This window comes from Nothobranchius furzeri, chromosome 10 (genome assembly GCF_043380555.1).
Source record: "Nothobranchius furzeri strain GRZ-AD chromosome 10, NfurGRZ-RIMD1, whole genome shotgun sequence".
Taxonomy (NCBI): domain Eukaryota; kingdom Metazoa; phylum Chordata; class Actinopteri; order Cyprinodontiformes; family Nothobranchiidae; genus Nothobranchius; species Nothobranchius furzeri.
In genome coordinates this window covers 71744666-71762972 of record NC_091750.1, presented here as the reverse complement: position 1 = coordinate 71762972, position 18307 = coordinate 71744666, and the positions used below count along the sequence as shown (strand labels likewise).

General features: G+C 42.4%; 1 protein-coding gene across 1 annotated transcript in view; it reads left to right on the top strand.

Annotated features, from left to right (window-relative positions):
• sgcd (sarcoglycan, delta (dystrophin-associated glycoprotein)) overlaps window positions 1–18307 on the top strand; it is a 381774-nt gene that overhangs the window by 226447 nt on the left and 137020 nt on the right. The window lies entirely within an intron of this gene.

Here is an 18307-nt window from a genome sequence, read left to right as displayed (position 1 = left end):
CAATGAGCAGAGGAAACTGAACCCTTGGTATAAAAGAACAGGTTAACAGATTTCAGACCAAACGATGTGATGGTGCCCTGTGGTTCTGGAGATGTTGACGGATGAGCTAAACTCCTGCATTAACGCTAAAGTTTGAACTCAGATGTGTTGTTCTGCAGCGGTCTTTTCTGCTGCAACACCAAGTTTTAGCTCGACGTTTGTAAAACGGACTGATAAGAAGCCCTTTGGTGTGCTCCATGTGACGCTGAACTGGACTTTCTGCAAATTCATTCGTAATTAAACAACCAAACCTTTTCTTCAGCGAATCAGTTTCAGAAAGCAAACAGATGCTCATCGACTGGAGGTGGGACAAACTGTGGACTCTGATGAAAAATGATGCAGATTCTAGCTGGAAGACGCCCGGAGTTCTTGGTTTGAAAATAAATAAAAACAAAGACAGAAGCAGGAGCATGAATGCTCCGGGGCGAGCTGGAAGACAGACACGCAAAGAGAATATGAAATCTAGCTGAAGCTTCTCAGCATTTACATCCGCAGGGAGAAAATGTCTCCAGGCTTCTGGAAGCAAAAAAGCTTCAGATGAAACGTGATCAGAGTGGTGGATCTGCTCTGGCGCCACCTGAAATCAAACCCTACCTGGTGCATGACTCACACACATCACATTAACATTGTTGATGTGAAAAAAGCAGTTAAGTTACAAAATCAGTTAAAATCTGCAGAAAATATCTAACATGTCATTATTTTTGTTCATCATTTTACAACCTAAACACAAAAACAACGTAATAATTTTACACTTTGGTAAAACAGCATTTTCTTCTAGCATAAAATTGTCATCATATAAATCTAAAAGTAAACCGTTTCATTAAAGGGACTTTACGGAGGTTTGAATTTTTATGCTCGTGATTGCCCCCTCAGGCCAAAAACGTAACGGCAGCTTCAATAGTAGGCTCGTGCACGAGGCGCGCATGCTGTATGTGCACACTCCTTAACGAAAATAACAGCTGAGACAGTCCCGTGTGTGTGTGTGTGTGTGTCCCGGAGGACAGAAGAACACGCAGCTAATTAATTGAATAATTTGGTTCTGTATCTTTCTCTTCAGCACAGCTGACAAAGGTTTAAGATGGGTCAGTCCTCCTGCATGCTCAGATCATTCCCTTCCCTTGCTTGAAAAATTGTTCCAAAATGAAAGTTGAACCCACATCTTTTTTATCTGTGAATTCAATGCCGTTCGGCGAGTCTCAAATAAAAATTTGGGTGTCTTACTGTAAAAAAATATACCATTAATGTAAAAAAGAAACTCTAACTAAACTGTTCACATCCAGAATCAAACCCAGGTCTTCTGCACGAGAATCCAACATCTTACTAGGCGAGCTATAGCGCCAGTGGCATCTTGTGTATCTGTAACATTTATATCACGGTTCGTAGGGCTATGCCTGAGTGTGAACGCGCATGAAGCAGCCTGCTCGACCCGAGCATCTCTCTTTTTCTGTGATTTTACAGAAAAACAGGCAATCACAGTAAAAATGCCAGGGCTCATTCTACAGGACCAGGGCATTGCAGGAGAATGTATGAAGAAGAAATTTATTATTTCTATACATGTTTTGGCTGTCAAACTTCCATAATGCCCCTTTAAAGTGTGCATTTAAACCATGAGATCCGTCTCATTTCCTTCACGTCTCCCTAAAGTTGTTATAAGAGCCTCAGACCTGCTGACAAAAACCGTTTGCTGTGACGTTTGTGAGGATCTAGCGTCTGTGGCATCAGACCAAGTCAGATGTTTTTCTCCTGGCGTACCCTCGTTCTGCTGCTCCGTTTGATTCAGGAAGCCACTTCTGTTCTCACTTTAAGGAACAACTGAAATCAGCCAAACTGCTCCTGAAACACGACGACTTGTACTCTCTGCTGTGGCTTTTTCTTCTTACGTCGACAGGAGGAGACACCTGGATCCGGTCACACCTGACAAGTGATGCTGCATAGTTCAGGAGGACGTGTGGACTCTTCTGTCCTGCTTCACTAAGCTAAATATCAACCGATTACCGGTTTCTGATGCTGTAAACTGTTATGATAGAGCGATTAGCGGTGTGGTGTTAGCTTGTTTTAATGTACGCCTGAAAACATGTGTTGGTGTTCGGTGTCTCTGTGAAACACATTCAGCAGTCCTGAAACAGCATTTGGGTTCTTTATCACTGAGAAATGACACAAACATCAGCGATTTTGCTGCTGATGGTTCACTTTCATCCAAACAGAGATGAGAGGGTTAGGGGTGGGGGTGGGGGGGGGGAGACGGTCAGTCAGCTGAGGAGGGGAGAGGAGGATGGAAAAAGACGGATCCAACTGTAAAGAGGTGGAGAAGCAGAAACGGGCAGGCGGAGGAGGATGACGTGGAGAGGGGCATGTGATGGTCTGGCAGGTCTCCAAAGGCTCCCGGCGGCGATGCAGCTGCTTCTGAAGGAACCACCTCAAAGAGTCCCGTTAGCATTGCCAACAATCCAGGAAGGAGAGCCGCGACGGAAAAGCGGGACTCAGGAATGGTAAAATGAAAGAAAAGGGGAGCAAATTAATGGGTAGAAAGAAACGAGAAGGTGGGGGTTATGGGTACGGCAGGTTTCTGATGAAGGTACTCATCCTGATGCTCCACCAGAGGTGGTTTGATGATAATTGTACCACATCAACAATTATCTGATACCAAATTGACCAGAAATGTAATATTAAAGCAACACTAAGCAGTTTTTTTTTTACTCTTAAACCAGTTCCTTTAAAAGTGGGTTTCAGTGATTGTGTTGGTAGAAACTCTACCAGCTTCACATGTGACAGCCCTCTGCTGTCCAGAAGCAGGACGGAACAGTTTAAGTGGAGCGGGTAGGTGCCCCAGGGGGCGCTCTTCACCTGCTTAATGGTTGTTAGCTATTTTCTGTGTCAGTAGCTAATAAAAGGCTAGCAGTTAGCTTTTTCAGTTCGCCGACTGTCAGTAAAAAACACAAAATAGAAGAAAAATAATTATCGTTTTTTTCTGTTGGCATCATGGCGGAGCCTGGAAGTAAAAGTAAGAGAGTAATGTCTTTGGAGGTGAGGCAAAGAGCTAAAACCAGAGTGAACATCAGAGCTGCCTACGCTAGTTTGAGGGAGCTAAAGAGGGCTATGAAATCACAGACTGATGGTGACCTGGCTTTGTTGCTGCTGGACAAAATATAGTATTTCTTACAACAGTGTGGGTCATTTTGTATTATTTTAGTATTAGTTGGCTTATGTTAGTGTTAGCTCACTGTTAGCGCTAGCTGCAGCAGGGTTGCTAACCTTCAACCAGTAGGGCGGAGAAGCTGGAAACTGTTTAGCGTTACTTTAAAATGCGTTATCCTAGAAAGATGCAGATGTTTGTAGAGCAACCATCAGTTCAGCCAGAAACCACCGGGAAGTTCACGTTCCACAATCTTCATTTTCACCACTTCTCCTTGGATCCCGAAACTTTTATAACAATTAGAAATTTAAACTCAGAGTTTCTTAGATTTGCAGTATTGTACTTTATAATGTACTCCGATACTTTCAAATTGTAAAAAAATCATCCAGGAAACTTGGGAATAACCAGAACACCCTGTTGGCTGGATTAAAGCACCAGTAAAGTAAAGAGTATCCTAAAGCATTCCGTCTGACTTTCCACAGCAGATAGGAGACTTCTGATGATGGCTCCGTATGCTCTGAACCAGATGTCGGCAATTAATTACCTCACAGAACCTGTGAGCTCCCTCCGCGTAGAACAGAGACCTCCAAACATGAGTGCAACGACACAGCGGGGTTATTACAACACCGGGGGGTTGGGGGGATCTGACCTTCCCCGTGAAGCAGCCGCTCCTCGCCTCGTCGTTCCTTCTGTCCAGCGATCATCGCAGTGTCTCCGTGGTCATTCCTTTGGATGGAATCAGACAGACAACAGAGGGAAAAGTGGAAGAGACGGGAGCAGCACGGATAATTATGGCAAAACAGATCTATAGAAAACACGGAAGTGTGAAGCAAGAGTGGATCAGGAAGGGAAGGAAGGATGTGACGGAGGAAGAGAATGAATGATTGGGACACTTTGAGATGAATGGATGAGGAGAAGTGGAGCTTTTAGTTCCAAAGGCTCAGGATGGAGCTGAAAGGAAAGAGGTGAAGGGAGCGCAGATTGAAGCAGGTGGGAATGTTGTGACGACACGAAAAAGAAACTAATGAACCTGCTTCAAGCTTCAAAGATAAATGATGAAATAATTGATCTCACTGCATTAGGGAGTCATTTCATCTCCTCATTTCCAGCTTCAGGGAACTCAATGATCCGAAATCATCTTCTGGTAAACCGTTGGTAACAAAAATCTGCATCATTAACCCTCGTTTTCGGAATCCTCGGAGTGAGACGGGACCTTTCATGAGGTCTGAAAATGAGGTGGAAAGTTTAAGTAAACATCTACGGCTGATGTGTCTTTAAATCAGGAGATGGATGATGTTCCTCAGGAGATCTGAAGAAGTCATGCTATTACAGACATGTGGGAGGAGGAATCAAACTCACAGCTTCTCTGAGGAATTCCCAGGTTTGATTTCTTCTATTGGAATGATCAACATTTAAAAACATGTAAATGTTGACTAACTGCAGGTAAGACGCTGATGGATCAGGTCTACCACGCAGCGTTCCTACAGGTGTTTTTAAGGTTGTGAACATTCTTCACTTGAATTTTGCCTTTTAGTCGCGGGGGGAAGTGGAGGGATCTGACCCGATGCACGTTAAACTTTGCTTTTGTTGTTTATTGGAAATGAAACAAAAACAGAATTTATTTTAAATCCCACCCACAGACGACAGGGGAAACCGATCAGATTAACGAAGATGTTGTAATTTTCCCTGGATTACTCTGGCTGGAGCACAGCTGCTAAATCTAATTCATTGTCTTTAACAGACTCTAGTGGCTCTTTTATTGCGTTGTTTCTTACTTTTCCTGTATTTAATGGCCCTCTCTTCTCTTTGTTTATCACTCACTTGTACAAAATCCACACGGCTGCATCCATTCAAGGCCAGCTGCCTCCTCATAGGACATTTCTTCTGATTAAGTCACTAACTTTGCATCTCACAGCATCTCAGATGACTTTTCTAAAGCTTTTTCTCATGATGAACGTGACTTCAGAGCCCAACTTTACCCTTTATGGAGTTTAAAAACTAACATCTGCAGAAAGCCAGCTTGTCTTGTTCCGTCGGTCTGTCTCAACGAGGATTAGTTTAGCTCTGTGTGTTGGCTAAGAGGATGTGTGTGTGTGTGTGATTTAACAATACAACGCACACTGGTTCCTAAAATGTTTTTGTTCTGATGTTTGCAAGCATGCAGAAAGAGTCTGTTCATGTTGGACTCAAATGTAGTGACCTCTCTGGTTCACCAGTTCCCGTAACCATCACGTCTGGAGGTCCATCTCCAATAACTCTCACAAAGCAATTCTGGTTAGGAACTCCATAATTGGACCAAAACTCATGTGTGAAGATGGTCTATGAGGCGTTGAGGTTGTTTAGAGTTAAGACGTAATGTTTTTCACTACAGAAGTACTTAGCAGCAGTCAGCAACAATCTGCCATGTAAACAGTTTTGTTACTTGTAGAAACAGCCAGGTGCTAGCCTAGCCATCCATGTAAATGCATAGGATGGCCATGATCCATCGAAACAGCTCACTCATGGGGGCAGAGTCTACAGTTGTCTTTCAAATCGTCGCTGTAAGCAGTTGGACAGCGCTAAGACCAATCAGAGCAACCCAACGAGATGCACTCACCTGTACAGAGGTGAGTCAACGGGGCAGTCCGCCATACACAAACAAGAACAAGACTTAAGAGGAAGGAGAAGAAAATATCATTTCTATAGCGCCTCTCAAGATAAAAATCACGAGGCGTTTCACAAAAACAAAAACAAAAAAATGTAAAATATTACAAAATAATTTAGAAAAGGATTAAAAATATATTTAAAATGAGCAAAAAATAGACAATTGTGATTAAAATATGTAAAGAAAGAGAGAGAGTGACTAGGAAAGAGGGAAATCAGTGGATCCTGAGGAAGGTGGAATAGGTGGGGAGAGCAGAATAAAGAGAGAGGGGATGAAGAAGGTCACGCCAAAAGCCAGCTTGAACAAGTGAGTCTTCAGCTGCTTTTTAAAGGAGACCACTGAGTCCACTGATCTCAGGCTCAGGGGGAGAGAGGTCCAGAGTCTGGGGGCCACAGCAGCAAATGACCTGTACATTTGGTCTTTAGCCTGGTGCTGCACAACCAGTAGGCTTTGATCACTGGACCTCAGGGACCTGCTGGGGGTGTAGGGACTTAGAAGATCACCGATGTAAGATGGTGCTTGTCCATGTAAGGCCCTAAAGACCAGAACCAGGATCTTGAAATGAACCCTGAAGTTGACTGGCAGCCAGTGAAGCTGGAGGAGAAGCGGGGTGATGTGGGTGTGTTTGGAGGACTTGGTCAGAAGCTGAGCACAGGCGTTCTGAACCACCTGTAGACGTTCAGGGAGGTTTACAAACAAAGAAGCAACACATCCTTTTCTAAATAAATGAAGGTCCGCAGTCATCCAGGTCACAGATGGTTTGTTTGTGTCTGCGTAAGTGTCACACCTGTTGCGTGTCTGTTGCCTCCCGTATTCCCGAGTTTCTAGTTTTGAGTTTCCAGTTGTCCAGGTGTCGAAAGCGCTGGAGCAGCAGCAGCAGGGCTGAGCTGGCACAGTTATCTACCTGAAATAGTAGTGTACCAGCCACCAGGTCCAGCTGACCACCGCTTTAGTCTCTGCTCCGGCCAACAGCACGGCCCGGCACAGGCTCCTCAGTTCCAGCCACCAGGCCTGGCCTCAAGGCTCCAGACTCGGCACCAGCAATCATGCCTGGCACAGGATCAAGTTTCTAAACTGCACCTCCAGGCCAGGCCCAGGCTACAGCCTGAACCCCTGATCCTCGCTCCAGGCCCAGCTGCCACACCCGGCCCAGGCAGGTTCCGGCCTCCAGCACCGGACACCAGGCCCGGTCCAGGATCAGACCCATGACAGCAGCCACCAACTCCAGCTGTCACGTCCAGCCCAGGCACTAGCCCCCAGCACTTGTCATCTGGCCAGGTTCAGGATCCATCCTTTGACGTCAGTCACCAGGACTAGCTTACAGGAAATAAGCTGCCAAGCCTGGTCCAGCCTTAAGCACCAGCCACCAAGCCTGGTCTAGACTACAGCCTGGCCAACAAGCCTGGTCCAGACTACAGCCTGGCCAACAAGCCTGGTCCAGTCTAAAGGATCAACACCAGCCGCCAGCCAAGGCTTTATCACAGCATCTGGGCCTAGGATCCACTAGCAAGCCCGGGCATTACCATCAGCGTCAGGACTTTGGACAGAGCTGAGGTTACCAAGCTAAAACTTCACTTTTAGGCCCAGGCTTCATAATCAGTAAGACTTAAAGTACCATCATTCATCTGGGGTCAGAAACTGGAGCTCTTTTGAAGCTCTTTTATAATTGTGGTGACCAAGGAGGTAAAGAAGGATACTGAGGAACTGAAAGCTGCCATGAACATGATGGGTAAGCAGCTGGGGACGATATCGAAACAGCAGTGTACCATTATGGGTCTAGTAAACAAAATTAAGGCACTTCAAAAAATAAATGAGGAGCAGCAAAGCAGAATGAACTTTCTGGAGACCAGGGTTTCAAACTTGGAGCAGTACACTCGAATGAATGAAGTGGTAATCTCTGGGCTATCACTGAAATCATCATATGCCCAGGTCTTGAAAGGGGAACAGAGGGAAGGAGGGAATACTGAGCTGGACAATACCGCTGAGGCCCAAGTTGTGGGATATCTACAAAGCAAGAACATCCAGATAGATAGAAATAGTATTGAAGCTTATCATACAATACAATCTAGGAATCAGAAGGTTGGACGAGTGATTATTCTGCGCTTCTACAACAGGAAGAAGAAAACTGGTTTACTCAGACAAGGCAAGAATCTGAAAGGGGCACAGGTTTATATGAACGAACACCTTTCAAAAATGAATGCAGACTTGGCAAAGAAGGCGAGGTATTTAAAAAGCAAGGGAAGATTCAGGCTACATGGACTTCCAACTGCAGGGTTTATGTCAAGATGAATGGTAGGCCAGAGGAAGCTAAAGTCCTGTGTATTCGGAGTATGGAGGGTCTGGAAAAGCTAAGCTAAGTTTCTTATTGTTATGAATTTGTGCTGCATAAGTAGTTTCTAACGTATGGCTGTTAAAAATGTACGGTGGGTAGTTCAGGGATGAAGGGACTAAAATTTGATAATTTGAACATCTGTAGTGTGAAAAATAAGATTGGTGAGTTAAGTTCCATCTTGTCTGGAACAGCTTTCCATATAATGGCGGTAACAGAAACCCAGTGGGAGGAGGCAGTGGAGGATTCGACTGTAGCTATAGAAGGGTATAATGGTGGGGGTACTGCATTTTACATCCAGAGTGAGATTCCGGTTAGAATAAGAAATGATCTTGGCATGTCTGGCACTGAAGCTTTGTGGATTCATGCACACACTCCACGTCACAAACCCAAACTGGCAAGTTGTTGTTACAGACCACCCAGTTCAAATACTGAATATTTAAATAATGTATGCACAAAGTTTCAAAAGGCCTCGGACATGAATAGTGAGCTGTTAATACTTGGAGATGTGAACATTGATTGGTTTTCTGATAATTGCTCCGTGAAGAACATTCTGGTGGATCCAGCTGCTGTCTGTAAGCTTGTTCAGGTGGTAAATGTGCCAACTAGAATCAAAATCAATCAGGACTGGTTAACAACATCAACATGTATTGATCACATTTACACAAACTGTGTTGAAAAATGTTTTAATATCACATCGGTACCAGCTGGTTTTAGTGATCACAATGTTATTGCCCTGGTTTATAAAACAAAAACTCCAAAAGTTGGGCCGAAGGTCATTCGGAGGAGAATCTTTCTCTGATGGCAACTTTATTAGTGATGTGGAGAATATTCAGTGGGGTGAGGTACTGCAACATACACATGCAGAGTTAGCTCTAGATAACTTCTGTAAATTATTTTCAGCAGTTTGTGATAAACATGCTCCAATAAGGAGAGTGTCTGTGAGACTTAAACTATCACCCTGGTTGGATATTGAATTAAAACAGAGAATGAAAATCAGAGATGAAAAGAAAAGGGTGGCTGTAGTTTCAGGCAGGCCTGCAGACCGGGAAGCTTTTAGGGCACTAAGGAATATGGTAACAAGGTTAAATAGGCAAAAGAAAAAACATTATTATCAGAATAAATTTCAGCAGTATGGCAACAATGGCAAACAATTATGGAGAACCATAAATGAACTTATGGGTAGAAGCAAAACAAGAAATACAGCATCATTCTCTGAAGTGGGCGGGGCATTTATAACTAAACCTTTTGAAATTGCAAGCTATTTTAATGATTGCTATGTAGCGAAGATGTTCCTACATTTAATTAGAAACCATAAAATGTGAAATATCACAAAGGATGAAATATCACCTTAATGGATCTTTAAGTAAATTTAATCAGAAGATTGGATCTTTTTATTGCAGTGATTGAGCAACACTTCGTATTAACTTCAAGAAAAGAGAGTGAGTCAAGTTTTAAAGTTAAAAGATTTATTACTAAACAAATTAAAACTAGACTAACTTTAACACTAGGTGTATGGTGTAACTAAGATGAGGTAAGACTGAGGATGGTGTCTGTGTGAATATGTTCAGAACCAGCAGATCCGGAGAAACGATTAGTTCTGATGGGAGTGAAGATGATGTTTCGCGCTAGGCTTGGCATGAAGATTTATAACACACATAAGACGCCATTCTGCCGGTCTACGTACCCTTGGCGGAAGTCCCCGTCTAGATCAGGAGGTGTAGAGGTCCCGCTTGGACCTTTCTGGAGCCGAAGCCTGTGGCACAGCCGCGGCTGCCGACCAGTCCTGTCTTTGAGATACTTCCGGGTCACAACAGCTTTATTGGCATCTAGCGAGACCCAAAAAGGGGTCGTGATGATTCAGCTTTTATTCTGAAAGGAACCGTTGCAGCAGGTGGAACAGCAACAGATTTTATCCAGCTTATTGTCAGGTTATTTCGGCTGAAGAGGAGAGTTACGGATTGGCCACTCCGAAAACTTCTCTAGAACGCTTTGAACTGAAGTTTAAGATGACGTGGGCATAGTTTTATAACTTAGATGTTTTGATTTACGGTCAAATCAAAAAGGGACAGATTTACCAAGCACCACCAAAACCACGCCTCGCATCAGACCTGGAAGGTTCTGAATGGATCAGTAAAAGCAATGTGTCATGTGACTTCATAAATTACATGTGATCAGTCTCTAGTGAAAACATTTAAAGTTATATTACTTATTAAAATCTATAGGATTATAATATCAAGTAATTAATATTTTCATTTCACAGATTGGTTTATTATTGACTAACACTTTGTTTGATTAGCTTTATTAAAAATAGAGTTCTTTGATTTACTAAGAAGAAGGAGTCATTTGTCTTCATTCTTCTCTTGCTGGAAGGGAAACAGTTTTAGAAGTAAATGCATGACCTTGAGCAATATCTCATGCAGATTAGTTCTGTGTCAGAGACATCTGAGGAGAGAGGGTAAATACCCTTTGGTGGAATAGCACCTCCATCACGTTACAACTACTTAGGCAAGGTGAGAGCAGTTAGGGATGAGATGCCTGTCGCGTGTAAACAACTATCAGAAACGATAATTAATAATAAAATAATTCATGACAAAGAATGCCAGTTTTTGTTTAAACATGTTGAGGAAGGTAAAATGGAAAAGTTGCTAATAAATATAAATTGTGACAAACTTTGTGGAACTGATAACATGGATGGAAAGCTTTTAAAGATTGTAGCCAAACCTCTATGTCACATTTTTAATTTATGTTTTGATGAGTGTCTCTATCCTGACAGATGGAAGATCTCAAAAGTTATGCCTTTGTCTAAAAATACTAAAGCACCACTAACAGGGTAAAATAGCAGGCCGATCAGTATCGTACCAGTTCTGGCAAATTGATGGAGGGAGTGATGTTTAAACAGATTCAACATTATTTTAGTGTGAATGGCATTTACTCAGATGTTCAACGTGCTTACAGAGAAGGATTTTCCACCAGTACGGCACTGACTTCTCTTACTGATGAACGGTTGGGACAGACTGATAGGAAGCTGCTGGTGGGAGTAGTGCTTCTGGATTTTAGTGCTGCATTTGATATTGTGGATCATGACATTTTACTTTTGAAGCCATCAGCATATGGCTTCAACAAGACTGCTATTAATTTTATGAGTAGCTACTTGTCTAATAGAAAACAATGTGTTATATTTAATGGTAGTCTGTCAAACACTGGCACTCTTTTGTGTGGGATTCCCCAAGGGAGTTGCTTGGGTCCTTAATTATACAGTGTATTTGTAAATGATGTCTTTTGCATGCAGTGAAGCGCACATGACTGTATATGCAGATGATACGACCATATCTGTTTCAGCTTCAAGTTTAGTTCAGATCAATGTTATGCTTCAACAGGAGTTAAAGTCTATCTCTGAGTGGTTAGAGGGAAATAAGCTAAAACTAAATGTATTAAAAACCAAGTGTATGCTATTGGGCTCTAGGAATTTGGAAAGAAAAAACCACCAGTTAGACATTTATTTACAGGGACAACAATTTGAACAAGCAAAAAAGACCAAACTACTGGGCATAACATTGGATCGAACAATGTCATGGACTACACATACTGATAAAATTGTAAAGAGAATGAGTAGGAGCATTTATGTAATTAGGAGCAATGCTCATTATATGTTACTGGAGACCAGAAAACTTGTTGTACAGTCTCTGGTTTTGTGTCATCTGGATTACTGTTCGGTTGTTTGGTCCAGTGCAGCTAAGACAGACCTTGACGAACTTCAGAGAGCTCAGAACAGAGCTGTGAGGTTGGTTCTTGGTTGCCCTTTAAAGCTAATATCAACTGGATGCATTTTAATTCGTCATGGACGAAGGTAAATCACAGACTGGCCTGCAGCCTGGTTGTATCGTTACGCAAAATCTGGGTTTTACATAAACCTTTAAGCTTGTTTACACAGCTGTTACCAACCTGTGAGCGGCACGGTTTTAGCACAAGGAATGCCTCTCATTTTATCTTTACTCTTCCATCGCCAAGAACCAATGCACTTCAAAGCACAGTCATTGACAGAGCAGTCACACGCTGGAATATCCTGCCTCCTGAACTAATAATAAATGTTCATGATGCGTTTAAAGTGAATCTTAAGAAATTTGTAAAACACAAGCTTGTATCAGACAACAGTTACAGCTATTTTAATTAGATTTATAGAATTAACACCTTGTTATTGTTTTTGTTTTATTTATTCATTGATCTATTTTTAAATATATTTGTAATTTTATTCATTTATTTATTTACCATTATTATATTTTTTCTTTTTTTTTTGCTTAGTGAATTTTGATTCTAGTGTTTTTTATGATATTTGTTTCATGAGGTTGATTATAGCTGTTTCTTGTGTTTTTCTTACATTGTATATGCAATAGTGTATTTTCAATCCTACACTGTCTATGTGATATTGTGTGTGTTTTGTTTTTGTTTTTGTTTCTTTTATCAAGTGAACCCCAGGAAGAATAGTTTTCACTATTGTGAAGACTAATTAGGATCCTTAAATAAACAAACAAATAAACAAACAAACGGTAACCCAAAGGGTTCAAATGGAGGCCGTCGAAGAAGTCCAGTTGCCTCCCTTTGAACCTTAACGTACCTCGATCCGCTAATGCCTCAAAGGAAAGCCCACGTCTAAATCGTCCAAAGTTGATGTCAGAACTGTTTCAAGCAAGTGCCATTCCTGAGCCTTTGTTGTTGTTTTCGCTAGATTAAGTCTGCCCAACAAAAACAGACCACTGCGATTGGCCAGGCACAAAACTGTTCAGGCCAGTGGTAGACCTGCTGAGGCTACAGTGGAGCGGGGCTAGACCGACCTTTCTGCTACTGATACGGTCATGCTAACAGACACTGGTACCACAAGTTCATCCCCACAGCTGTCAATCAAAAAATATCGTGTAAATCACCAACTTACATTATGTGCTGTGAAGGTTCTCAGTCATCCAGGTCATGGTGATCCAAAACGGTTCCAATGAAGGCAACCGGACTTCTGTGGTTTCTTGAAGATGTTTCGCTTCTCATCCGAGGAGTTTTGTCAATTCTGACTGGAATATGGGAGAGTCAAGTTTATAAGCTGTAGCTGCCTGTTGTTGCTTAACAAGCAAAAACTACTCTGGGTGCCCCTCCACTCTACTCCCTGATGAGTCGTTAGCCTTTATCGTTAAACAACCGACAGCTACAGCTTATAGACGTGACACTCACCTGCTCAGTGGCCTAGTGGTAGAGTGTCTGCCCTGAGACTGGGAGATCAGGGTTCGATTCCTGGTCGGGTCATACCAAAGACTTTGAAAAAATGGGACCCAATGCCTCCCTGCTTGACACTTAGCATTAAGGGTTGGATTGGGGGGTTAAACCACCAAATAGTTCCCGAGCGCGGCTGTGTCTGCAGCTCACCGCTCCCCCAGGGGATGGGTCAAATGCGGAGAACAAATTTCGCACACACATCAGTGTGTGTGACAACTAATGGGACTTTAACTCCCAAATTCCAGTCAGAATTGAAAAAGCTCCTCAGATGAGACACCAAAGAAGTCCAGTTGCCTTTATTTGAACCCTTTTGGATAACTTACATTATGGTTGTGTTTACACAAGAGTTAGCTAAAGCTAGGCTAGCACAGGCTAACTTCCTGTTTGTTCTGATGAGAATAGGTGATTGTTTGTTTTTGCAGGGTTTGATTTATTTTTTTACTTTCTGAAGTTTTCCTCTAAACTCTTAGGTGCTTTTTAGCTTAAATGTTGTGTTCAGTGTTTAATTTCCCTGTATGGGAGCAAACATCTTCCCCTCAGCTCACAGTAATGCTCCCCAGACACCGCACACACCATGTTTGTGACATAATCTCTTAGAATGTCTAAACTACTTGCATACATGAGCTATCTGCATTTTAAAAATGAATCTGTTAGTGTTTTTGCTATCGTGCACGTGCATTAGGCCGACACTGAAGGGCAGCTGCAAGAGAATTTCCTTTCTGGACCTTTTCAGTGATGCGAGACACTGAGAGCAGGACTATAACAACAGTTCATTCAGGTTTTTCCATATTCCATCAAAACTTTTTGAAAATCTTTGTGTTCTCTTCACCAGTTTGAGGAATTAAAAATATCCAGGTGATTTCAGGAGAAATGCTCATGCAGCGGTGAATTACATCCCACAGCGATGCCTGACGTAATCGTCTAATTGCCCAAAAACAATTATTCCCACCCACAGAGGAGTTTTGACATCCAGATCTGACTTGAGCAGCTGCAGAGAGAAGCAGCCTGTGAATTATTGAACAAATCAGCGTCCCAGACTGTGTATCGCTATGATTTTAGTAATGAGGCCACTGGAGGTCATACCGTGACTCAGACAGAGAAATAAGGTCTTCATAAGCTCTGCAGCGGCACTCAGATCTATACTGAGCCTGAACACAGATTAGGACTTTACTGACTCCTTCCTCATCAACAACCTGTAGTTTGACTTTTATTTTCCAAACATTTGCAGGACAAACAGCTCTAAAGTCATTCAGCATTGACTGATTGCTTTATTTAATTGGAAGAACTGACTCTGGTGTTTAGATCTGATCAAAGAGCGAAATTTTAATTATGATTTCTGTATCTAACAACAACAACAAAATGGATGCAATCGACTGGAAGTCTTCAATATTAAAATTATTTCCATCCTGTGCTTTCGCTGAGATTGCCATACCTCCCGAATAGTGCTCTCCCCCATAGAAAACGATATAATAGAATGGGTTGAGATAAGCAACTATAATTATTTTCAAGTTTAACACAAACATAAAAAGAAAAGTACTTTGATCATTTGAATTTATCAGTTTTCTTTGTTTGAATGAAATCCTTCATTTTTTTATCGGCATTAAAAACCAGATTCAGTGCACACACATTGGAAATTGGAACTTTGTCCCCCCCAGTTTGAAAATCCTATCTGCGCCCCTGACCACAAGTGAAAGTTAATGAAAATCACAAACTGTTGTTTCTGGCTTGTAGGTAAATAACAGAAGTGAAGAACAAAGGTGCGAGTCCTTTCAGAAGTTAAACCGTTGTGGGCAAAGAGGCTTGGTAAAACCTGACCGATGTTTGGGAACAAAGTCTAGGATTCTCCTCGTTTCCATTCACATCCATGTTCTGAGTTTGTGAGAAACATGTAGAAATAAAGACGAGTGTGTTTGCTCAGAGCACAAATGCAGAGGCACACCACAAAAGCTCAGATATCAGAAACCCAAATATCTCGCAGAAGTCTTAAAGCTGAATACGTTCCTGTGGAAGTGGGAAAAATACCATTTTTATGGCTCGAACGCTGAAATGTTTGGTGAAAAGTCACTGTTCTAATCCCATCTTCAGACGCCGTTTTCCTTCATGTTGGATCTCTTTACTCTCATAAAGACTTGAGCAAAGAAACAAACAGCGTGCTGCACAGCTGGATGGCTTCCAGAGCCGACGCGTCTCCCATCAGTGCAGCGCATCGGAGCGCTCTACATTCAGCAGCAACAACCCCAACAGCACTGATCAAACAGCAGATACAGAGCTTACACCGATACAGTTCTCCTCTTATCAGCAGCTGGCGGCGCAGGTCTGTTGGGTGTTCACTTCGTTAGAAAACACGGGTAATTCAACACCACTTTAGTTCTAGTCACTCCGCTTTGCTTCCATTCAGATCCTTTCCGTCGGCTCCATATTCTTTCTGCAGAATTCTCTGCATATAAGGAGTTATTTGCAGAAACGTATCCGTTGGATTACGGCTGACACACGGGTCTGCACTGATAAAAGCTATCAGATCCCTACAGATGATGTTCCACTGTGTAACTCACATCCTGACTTAAAGATGACATCAAACTCGGGTTAATGACGCGTATTACAGCGGTCACACGTCTAAAGGCAACTATCCTGAAAATCACTGACCCATTTGCATATAAATTGATGTTGTACTGATGTGTAGATACGGACATTTAACAATAGGAGCTTTAAATGATGTAAGGATGTTTAGTCCTCGTTCGGTTGTTACCGGAGGGACGGAGCTGGGTGGAAGCTGTGGGTCAGTTCGTCAAGGTTAAATGTGAATGTCACTCTGCTGGCTTTCACATTTCTGTCATAACTGTTGGTAAATAAGCAGCACCAGGATGTTAAAACACAGAAAAGCACACAGCCTCGATTCTCCCCTTTGGGGAAATCACGATGTTGCGTCAGCTAAAATCTTCGTGAAGTTAGATAATTAAATATTCACAAGCAGAAAGCACAATGCGTAGAAATTGTAAAACAGTAGACTAAATGAGATAAAGATAATGTTGCTTGTTCTGCACTTGCAGCACAATTACACACAAAACAAATAATGGGCATCATTTACCCAAGTGTTTTCTTTTCACTGTTGCACGTGAAAATATTGACTAATAAAGGAGCTTTACATGAAGCTCAATAGAAAATCGTGACTAATGCTTTAAGTAGTAATGTAGGGTAAATTAGTAAATGTCCTGTATTTATATAACACATTTTAGAGTCCCCCCACCCCCCTCCCCCAAGTCAGTCACTGTAAAACACAACAGTCATTCATCTGATATTTCCTGGGTCACACTGACACAAGCGAGGCAGCTGAGAGCTGTCACCACCGACCACCTCCAGTAGGCAAGGCCAGTTAAGTGCCTTGCCCAAGGACACGACTGAGCCAGACTGAGCAGGACTCGATCCTGCAACCCTTAACCGGACACTGAACTCCTAAGCCACCGTCATCTCAAACGAAAACCCTTCTAATGAACTAATGTTTAACAGTTTCCAGGTACAGATCCCAGACAAGCCCCCAAATGTGTATTGACCCTAACGCACTAATAGAAACAAAACAGGCGAAAGCCTCAGTGACTCGGCTGGCTTTTAATCTTTCACCGTGTTAGCCATAGAGATTCCCGTAGATTAGCAGCATTTCAGAGAATGTGTGCTAAAATGTCTTCTGGTTAACGTGTGGCGTCTTCTGTCCTCAGCCTTTTCCTAGATTTTTATTTTCTGCCAGAATTTTAAACCGATCTGTTTTTGACGAGAGCCATGAGCAGCATGACAAAAGTCATCAACAGAAAAGAAACGCCAGATCTAACTCGAGCAGATGCACCAAACTAATCATGTAAAGAACTTACCGAGTGTTAAAGATGGTTAAAGGTCTGAACAACAGACTAAAGCACCTTTGACAAACTCATTTCCTACCTGATTTACCTGCAAGCTGCTTCTACGTATTTTACCACTAAATAACTGCATTCGTGTTTATTCTTGCGAGTCCCTCCCCTTTCAGGTGACAGCGATTTTGCGAGGTTTCATCAGCGACAGATTAACTGCTCCCTCAGCTTTCCTCTGCAGGAAAACGGTGAAACTCGTCGTCTCCGTCTTTAAGCCGTTTGTAGAACAGGGATTTCGATTTGCATTCGGTGAAGGAAGATCCTGAGATCGAGGATTACTGCTCTTGCTTTGCTTCTGAAAGGAAGAATTAAGGAGAGGAGTTTTGGAGCTTTGCGAGACAAATGGAGTTCAAAGGTTTTGAGCGAAAGAGCAACTACCGCATGCCGGAAGTTTCCTCATGCCTTTCTGACTTGTTGATAGTTTTCAAACATCAGACCTAATCAAGAGTTTGTCGTTTTCTCTTCTCAACTTTTGCTTTTCCTACTGAAACCCTAAGACATTTTTCAGTAGCTCATAATATGTTTAAAATGCCCCTTTAGAGGAGTCTAACCCGATCCAACCCTTTAAAAACCGAGTGTCAAGTGGGGAGGCATTGGGTGCCGTCTTCTGAAGGTGTTTGGTGTGACCCGACCAGGATGAACCCTGATCTCCCGCTCCCAGAGCGGATACTCTGGACGTGTTTAGTTACAGCTGGTGTAATGGGACTTCAAACTAAAATAACTGTCTGGATCCAGACTTGCGTTTAGGATAAAACATATTTGTAGTTAGACAAAAATGACATTTCAGGATTTAAAAACAAAGTGAAAAGTTTTAGATTTCCCAAGAAGTCATATTTAGGGACACGGCTTAACTAAGATGAACATTTTGCATGTTTGATTTTCATCCGAGGTCTCGATATTCCTCTCTCCGATAGAAGGTCCCAGCTCAGAGAGGACTTCCCGTTTCTGCTGCTGCAAGGCCTCATTTCCTGTTTAAAATAGACGTATGAAAACAATAAACTTCCTAT